Below are 8440 nucleotides of genomic sequence, written 5' to 3' on the forward strand. Positions count from 1 at the left end.
CTGCAGACATGTGGAACATAGAACAGCTAGCTTAAGTGCTTAAACTATGAAAATTCTAAAAAGAAAACAGGACATAATTTTGATCTTAGGGATGATTATCTTTTTGCAAATTACTACTGAAGTATAACTGACATATGTGACATTAGTTTTAGATTGGGACAATTTTCTTAAGTATGACACCAAAAACACGATCTACAAAAGAAAACAATGATGAATTGGACTTCATCAAAATTCAAATGTAAAAGGTACATAATCTTGGATCCAGAAATGCCTGGAGCCAGGGATATCTTGTCACACCAGATAGCAAAAAGCTATTATCAAAGACTGCTAGGGTCATGCTCAAAAGGTCTCAGATGCCACTCTGACCGTGAAGAGGCCAAAGATGGAGTAGTTGAGTTTTTTTGGTTTTGTTTTTGTTTTTTAGTGGGCTCCACACCCAGCATGGCGCCCAAAGAAGGCATGAACTCATGACCCTGAGATGAAGATCTGAGCTGAGATCAAGAGTCAGATGTCAACCAACTGAGCCACCCAGGTGCCCCTGGGGCAATTGAGTTTTAATAAGAATAGCAACTGTGAGGCCCTGGCTGGCTCAGTTGGTAGAGCATGCTGTGGAGTTCAAGTCCCACATCGGGGGTAGAGTTCACTAAAAAAGAAAGAAAGAAAGAAAGAAAGAAAGAAAGAAAGAAAGAAAGAAAGAGAAAAAGGAAATAAAGAATAACATTTGCAATGGATTAAAGCCCATCGAATGTGTTTAGAACCATGAGATCATAATAACATTTAAAAAATAAGTGGCCGGGGTGCCTGGGTGGCTCAGTTGGTTAAGTGACTGACTCTTGATTTTGGCTCAGGTCATGTCTCACAGCTGGAGCCCCAAGTAGGGCTCTGGGCTGACAGTGGAGCCTGCTTGGGGTTCTCTCTCTCCCTCTCTCTCTGTCCCTCCCCGTGCTCATGCACACGCGTGCGCTCTCTCTCTCTCTCTCTCTCTCAAAAAAAAAAAAAATAGCTGGCCACATTTGCAAGATGATAAGATGCCAATTCTTTATCCTAAAAACTGGTAAATAAAAGATTTAAGCATTGGGGCACCTGGGTGGCTTGATCAGTTAAACGTCCTACTCTCATTTCAGCTCAGGTCATGATCTCATGGTTCATGAGTTCAAGCCCTGCGTTGGACTCTGTACTGACAGTGTAGAGCCTGCTTAGGATTCTCTCTCCCTCTTTTTCTGCCCCTCCCTTGCTTGTGCTTTCTCTCTCCCAAAGTAAATAAATAAACTTGAAAAAAGACTTAAGCATTTATTTTGCCTTGCTTATGTAATATGTACCACTGGGTAACCAAAAAGCATGGCCTTGAGGTTTTCTTCTGCATCAGACTTTGCCCTTGTTCCTCTGAGGCATCTTGGAACAGGGTTTTAGATTAGGTCTGGAGTCAGTGAGCAAACGTTGGGATCAGACATGAAGAGAGCAAGCATTCCCTTGTAAGGGTAACACACACTTCAGTGGGCATGGGATATGGAGGTTCAGGATACTTGGCATTCTCTGACTTCTTTAAAATATTGTCATTTGAATTCTTGGGGTTCCCAAACTTTCCCAATCAATGCCCTAAATTTCACACAAAAGATCCGGATATAGTATGAATTCAATTTATTTGTTATGACCCTATCTTCAGCTGCACTAACCCTGTAGCTACTGGGGTAAAAAATTCTTTTAAGCTACGCATGAGAACTACTTGGTGCTTTGTGGTTTCAGCCAAGAATTTAATGCCCTGAACTTTTCATTTTCTTTTTCTTTTTTCAGTTGTTTTTAAGTTTATTTATTTTTGAGAGAGAGAGGAGAGAGAGACACAGAATCTGAAGCAGGCTCCAGGCTCCAAGCTGTCAGCAGAGCCCGATGGGGGGCTCAAACTCACAAACCATGAGGTCATGACCTGAGCCAAAGTCAGACACTTAACTGACTGAGCCAACCAGGTGCCCCAATGAACTTTTCATTTTCTTTAAGCTCTCCAGTCCAGTCAAAAGCAGCTCCTTCCCACAAGATATTTATTTGTTTTTTATTTTTTCAAAAATATATTTATTTATTAATTACAAAAAAAAAAGGAACATACAGTGGAGAAACCCAATGGACACTGTTTTACCTAAGCAGTCAAGGTTTGAATCACCAATAATAAAACATATCGACATCAGTTACTCAAATTGCTGGAACTCAAAATCCCCCACCAGAAAGAAAGAGGTATAAGCCTTGATGGACCTTTTTAAATTTTAAACACAACATACGCAATATGAGTGTGATGCTCTGAATTATTTACCAGGTGTGGTAGGCAAAACCATGCCTCCCCACAAGTTATCTACATCCTAATCCCCAGAGCCTGTGAATATGTTACCTTAGATGGCAAAAGGGATTTTGCAGCTGTGGTTAAACATAGGATCTTTAGATGGGGAGACTACTGGATTTTCTGGGCAGACCTAATGTAATCACAAAGGTCCTTATAAATGATACAGGGAGGCAGTAGTGTGGGTCAGAGAGACTGATGGAGATGCTCTCCTGCTAGCTTTGAAGATGGAGGAAGAGGCCACATGCCAAACCTGTATCACCTCCTCCCCCATCCTCATCTCAGCTAATGAGCCTGTTTCCCACTTCCTTGGCAAAATGGAGGCAGTCCGAATTTCCACCCATCATTGCCACATATACCCCCCAGCACCTGCTCTGCTTGTTCTCTGAACCAGCCAAGCTCCTGTCCAAAGCCAATCCCCTACTTGCCCTCCACTTTCTATCTGCTCTCATCTCCTCAAGGACTCTGCTCTAGCAAGTCCCTCCTCTCTCCTCTAGCGATGTTTGCTCCCTACCGGATCTTTTCTATCAGTATACAGACATGTAGTTAATTCCTCCCCTCTTAAAAGCATATAAACATTATCTTGATCTTACTTCCCTTGGCAACTACCACTCATACTTTTGTTCCTTTTTGCAGAAAAAAAAAAAAGCCTGTTGATACTCCTTATCTCCAATTTCTCCACTTCAATTCCCTCCTAAACCCATCCCAACCTGTCTCTCAGCTTGGCCATCCATGGAAAAAGTCATCCATGACATCCAAGTCTTAAATTCTTAGTTCTCATCTATTGACCTCAACTATTCTTATTTCAAAATTGACCTGACAGACTCCTCTCTCCTTGTGGAAATCTTTTTTGCACCTGACCTTCTAGGACATATTCCTTTGCTCTTCCTCCTGTGTCAGTGGTCTCTCTCAGTCTCCCTCTCCTCCCTGATCTCTTCAGGCTTCTGGATTTGGACTCCTCTCTTTTCTAACGTACTCACTCCAGATTTGTGGTGTTAAGCACCATTTATATACCAAGGTCTCCTCCCAAATTTATATCCAATTCAGACCTCAATCTTTAACCCCATATCTACTTTCCAACTTCCCCCTCAACACCTCTCTTTCTTGTTATAAGCAGTGAAGAATTGAGGATATTTGTTGCCACAGTTTAACATGGACTACCGTTAGGGCTCCTAACTTGTCAACAAGTCCTCTCTACCACTTTATTTAAAATTGCAACCCTGATTTTCCCAGTCCGATAAACTTGCTCTACATTTTTTCCCATAAACATAACATCTAATTTTGTTATTCATGATGTCTGTTGTTAGGTCTCTGTCCCCACTAGACTGTAAGCTCCACAAAAGGAGAGACCAGTAGTTTGTATACTAATATATCCCAAATGTCTTGAACAGGATCTAGCATAAAAGGTTTGTTGAATGAATGAATTACATTATCCTATTTGTATAGATGACAAGTTTCCCCCCATGAATATCAATGGGAATCTCTCTGTATCCATAACATCTAGTACTTTCAGACTGACACTTTGCTCTTTTTATGCGATTCCTCCCCTCCTCCAGGACATGCATGCTTTTTCAACCTATGAGTTTTTACATATAAATAAAGGCTGATCCTTATTTCAGAAATTGTGATACTGTATCTTTTAATATTTTTCCCATTGCATTTTTTCCAATTTCATCATTGGGAATGCCAATTACCTTATGTTAGATTTCATTTATGAATCTTCTACCTCGATTACCTTTTCTTTTTTTTCTTTTTTTTTTTTAATTTTTTTTTAATGTTTATTTATTTTTGAGACAGAGAGACAGAGCATGAACGGGGGAGGGGCAGAGAGAGAGGGAGACACAGAATCCGAAGCAGGCTCCAGGCTCTGAGCTGTCAGCACAGAGCCCGATGCGGGGCTCAAACTCACGGACCGTGAGATCGTGACCTGAGCCGAAGTCGGACGCTTAACTGACTGAGCCACCCAGGCGCCCCCTCGATTACCTTTACTATAATCATTTTACAGTGTTGTTCCCTCCTATAATGTTTTGGCTCAGAAGCAGGCAACTTAATTCAAGCTAATGAACCACTGGGAAAGATGTGTAGGGGAGACTATCTTCAGTCTTTCAGGGGCTTCAGTCTTTGATGAAGAAATGCCATCAGCCCATGGTCACCCAGTGTAGATGGCAAGGAAGTTTAAATACCTCGACCTAACTCCTTCAACCTTTCATTATTTTGTGAATTATTCCTGTTGGCCACATCACCTGGCAAAAAATGGGCAAAGGAGCCCATCCATACCATCATAGAGGCCACCATCCCAGGGCATGGAGCAAGCTGGAGAAGATGGCAAGTGGATCTGGAGGTGGAAAGGGAAAATATCTAGTATCAGATATTCTTTGGGGGGGGGGAGTTCCTTCTCCTCTAAGAAAGAGATCCAGGAATAGAAGGACCTGTTCTCTCTTTCTCCTCTGGGTGTTATATCCGGATACATTGCTTGGAACCTCTAAAGTCAACTTCTTCCTTTCAAAAGATGCATCGACTGGCCCTCCTCTGGATTTCTCGGTTTGTGAGATATTACATTTAAGTTTTCTAAGCCACTTTTTGAGTTCTCTTTTACTCACAGCTTATTGTATGATAAATGGATGATGGTGAGCTGCCTGGAGTGGCATTCTAACTACTAATGAATAAAGTTCTTTGGATTCAAATTTTTCTATTTATTAGTGGTGCCTGTGAAGCCTAATAATAAAAATTCAGATGGGGTGCCTGGGTGGCTCAGTCGGTTGGGCATCCGACTTCAGCTCAGGTCATGGTTTTGTGGTGTGTGGGTTCGAGCCCCATGTCAGGCTCTGTCCAGCTCAGAGCCTGGAGCCTGCTTCAGATTCTCTCTCTCTCTCTCTCTCTCTCTCTCTCTCTGCCCTTCTCCTGATTGTGCTGTCTCTCTGTCTCTCTCTCTCTCTCAAATAATGAACATTAAAAAGAAAAATTAGTGGGGCACCTAGGTGGCTTAATCAGTTAAGCATCTGAATTTGGTTCAGGTCATGATCTCACGGTTTGTGAGTTCAAGCCCCACATTGGACTCTGTGCTGACAGATCAGAGCCTGAAGCCTGCTTCAGATTCTATGTTTCCCTCTCTCTGCCCCTCCCCTGCTCATGCTTTGTCTCTCTCTGTCTCTCAAAAATAAATAAACATTAAAAAATGCTCATGCTTATTTTATAAATAAATGCTTATTTACTTCTGAGACAGAGAGAGACAGAGCATGAGTGGGGTGGGGGGGCAGAAAGAGAGGGAGACACAGAATCTGAAGCAGGCTCCAGGCTTGAGCTGTCAGCACAGAGTCCGACGTGGGGCTCGAACTCATAAACCGTGAAATCATGACCTGAGCTGAAGTCAGTCACTCAACCAACTGAGCCACCCAGGCACCCCAAAAATTTTTTTAAAAAACGAAAAATTAAAAAAAAATTCAGACCCTGTTTAAAATATATTGGTAAACATCAATGCTAGGAATGTAATATAGAATAATGATCCTGCTATAAATCAAAATTTAAGCAGGCATAATTCACTGTCACCATAATTGGCTGTCATAGAGAAACTCATGGAGCCTGTGGAAAGTAACTGCATTCATGTCCCCAGTTATTGGCTTCTCTGTATTCACCATTTTCCCTGTAGCTTTGTAGTCTCCTCCCACTCTGACTCTGGGTTGAACTTGTGACCGACTTGGTCAAATAGAATGTGGAGTGCCATGCTCCATGCCTTGGCCTCAAAAGGCTTTGTATTCCACCTCCCTCTAGGAACACTGCCACCTCCATGTGGGCAAGCCCAGGCTAGGTTGCTGGAAGATGAGAGACTGTGTAAAGGAGAGCCCAATGGTCCCACTTGAGATTATACTAGACCAACCTACAGCCAGCTGATCCCAAAGTATGTGAGAGATCCAATACAAGACCAACAGAGTTGCCTACCTGACCACAAAGTATTAACTAAATACATCCAAAGCCAGACTGCCCAGTTGATCAATAGACTTGTGTACAATAATAAATGTGCAGTGTTTTAAGCTACTGTTGTGGGATTGTTTGTTATAAAGCAATAGCTAACTGATACAGAACCTCAAGGATTAACAAATCGGAATGGGTACCATGTCACGAAGATTGGCCCTACTGACTGTAGGAATAATGTGAAAAGATTTTTCTTCTATCTGTAGTCTATCTGTACCACATGGAGGATGTTTTGTTTATAAGAATTTACTAGATATGGCTCCAATCGAAAATCCTCATGAGAGGGATGCCTGGATGGCTCAGTTGGTTGAGTGTCTGACTCTTGATTTCAGCTCAGGTCATGAGCTCATGGTTGGTGGGTTCGAGCCCCATGTTGGGTTCTTGCACTGAGAGCACAGAGCCTACTTGGGATTCTCTCTCTCTCATTCTCTCTCTGCTCCTCCCCTGCTCTCACTCTGTCTCTTTCACAAAATAAATAAATAAATAAATAAACTAAAAAAAATGCTCATGAGACAGTTCTTGGCTCTGCCCAGTAGAAGTCAGAACTGAACAGTTATGGAAAACCAACTGAGAGGCCACATTCCTGTGCCCGTCTCCACCCTCACTGCTATGATACTAAAATCTTGGGCATGGAGCATACCCATGGGAGCCACTTGGGGGCAGATATGTGATGGGTAAGAAATTAAACATGGATGGTTATAACCCAATGGTGGAATAGTGAGTGCAGAGGGAATTTACCAACTGTCCCAAATTGTCCCAACTCTGTGGACTTCCTGGAATGATTGACTATTCCAGCGGACATTCATATCAGGAGGCAGAGTGGGTCTATGCAGACAACTGTAAACACACCTTGGGAGAAAAACTTTGGGATCAAAAAGAGGGAATACCCCAATATCCTCTAGCATTTCCTACTGGAGGAAACAGTAGGAAAGCATTTAGGAGAAGCTATTTAGATACACATCTGAGTGAATCTAGATAAAGATTTACTTTGTCTAGAGTAAATAAATGGATGGATTTCTCCAGCCCTTTTAGGATTGCCATAATGGCAGCAAATCCTGTTAACAAGCTCATGGGAAAACAACAGAACCATCCAGGATGAAGGAAAGATGTTGACTGAATTGGTGTCCTTTGAATGGGGACAGAAAACCATTAATGGGCCTCCGAAGTCCGGGATCCGGTAAGTGGAGTGAGTGTCAACCAAATGGGGAAATGTGCCCATTGCTGATGGTTCAGATTCCTGAAAAATCTAAACCACACTGGAAGCAGTGTCTTTACACTGGAGCTTTAGAAAGTGTGACTCCCAGCCTCTTGGATTCCCTTTAATGGTTTACACTCAAACCCTTGGCATCCCCAAGTGGGTTAGCTAAGAATAACAGGGGAGGCAGCAACAGTGGAGGCCAGATTTTGAATCTCCACTTAAAACAGAGCAACTATATAATAAAATCAAATCACATGGTCAGAGTTTTGCAACAAAACTAGATAACACGGTATACCCATGAGCTCCAAAACACAAGCCAGTAAAAACAAACTAACAAGATCTCCCCCGCCCCCGGCGCCACCCTGAGACTGGCATGGAGTCAGCATGTCCGCAGGAAAAACAAGAAAGCAATAGACCTGAGAACAGTTATTCACTGGCAAATAGGGCAGGTCAATTTAAAAGCAGCAAGCTGAAACCAGGAAGCGCCTTCTCAGCCCAATACTAGATAAATGCAAGGGCTCCTGCATTAGTAGGAAGAGTCTCTTAGAAGATGACAGTAATGGGGTGCCTGAGTGGCTCAGCTGGGTAAGCGTGGGACTCTGGATTTCACCTCAGGTCGTGATCTCATGACTGGTGAGATCGTTGGTGAGATGGAGCCCGGCGTGTGGCTCTGTGCTGAGAGCTTGGAGCCTGCTTGGGATTCTCTCTCTCTCTCTCTCTCTCTCTGCCCCTCCCCTGTTCTCTCTCTGTCTCAAAAATAAATAAGCTTAAAAAAAGATGGCATTAAAATGATGCACGGTGCACATTTTTATATATGCAGAGATAAACAAGCATCTAACTCGTATGAACTCTCAAAATCCTGGGAGGTGGGGGCGAGTCCCTGCTCCTCTGCTGACCTTGGGCATTTGCTAATGGGGGGGTGGGTAGCCCGGGATGAGCTATCTCCTCAG

Source organism: Felis catus, chromosome D1 (genome assembly GCF_018350175.1).
Source record: "Felis catus isolate Fca126 chromosome D1, F.catus_Fca126_mat1.0, whole genome shotgun sequence".
NCBI classification, from domain to species: Eukaryota; Metazoa; Chordata; class Mammalia; order Carnivora; family Felidae; genus Felis; species Felis catus.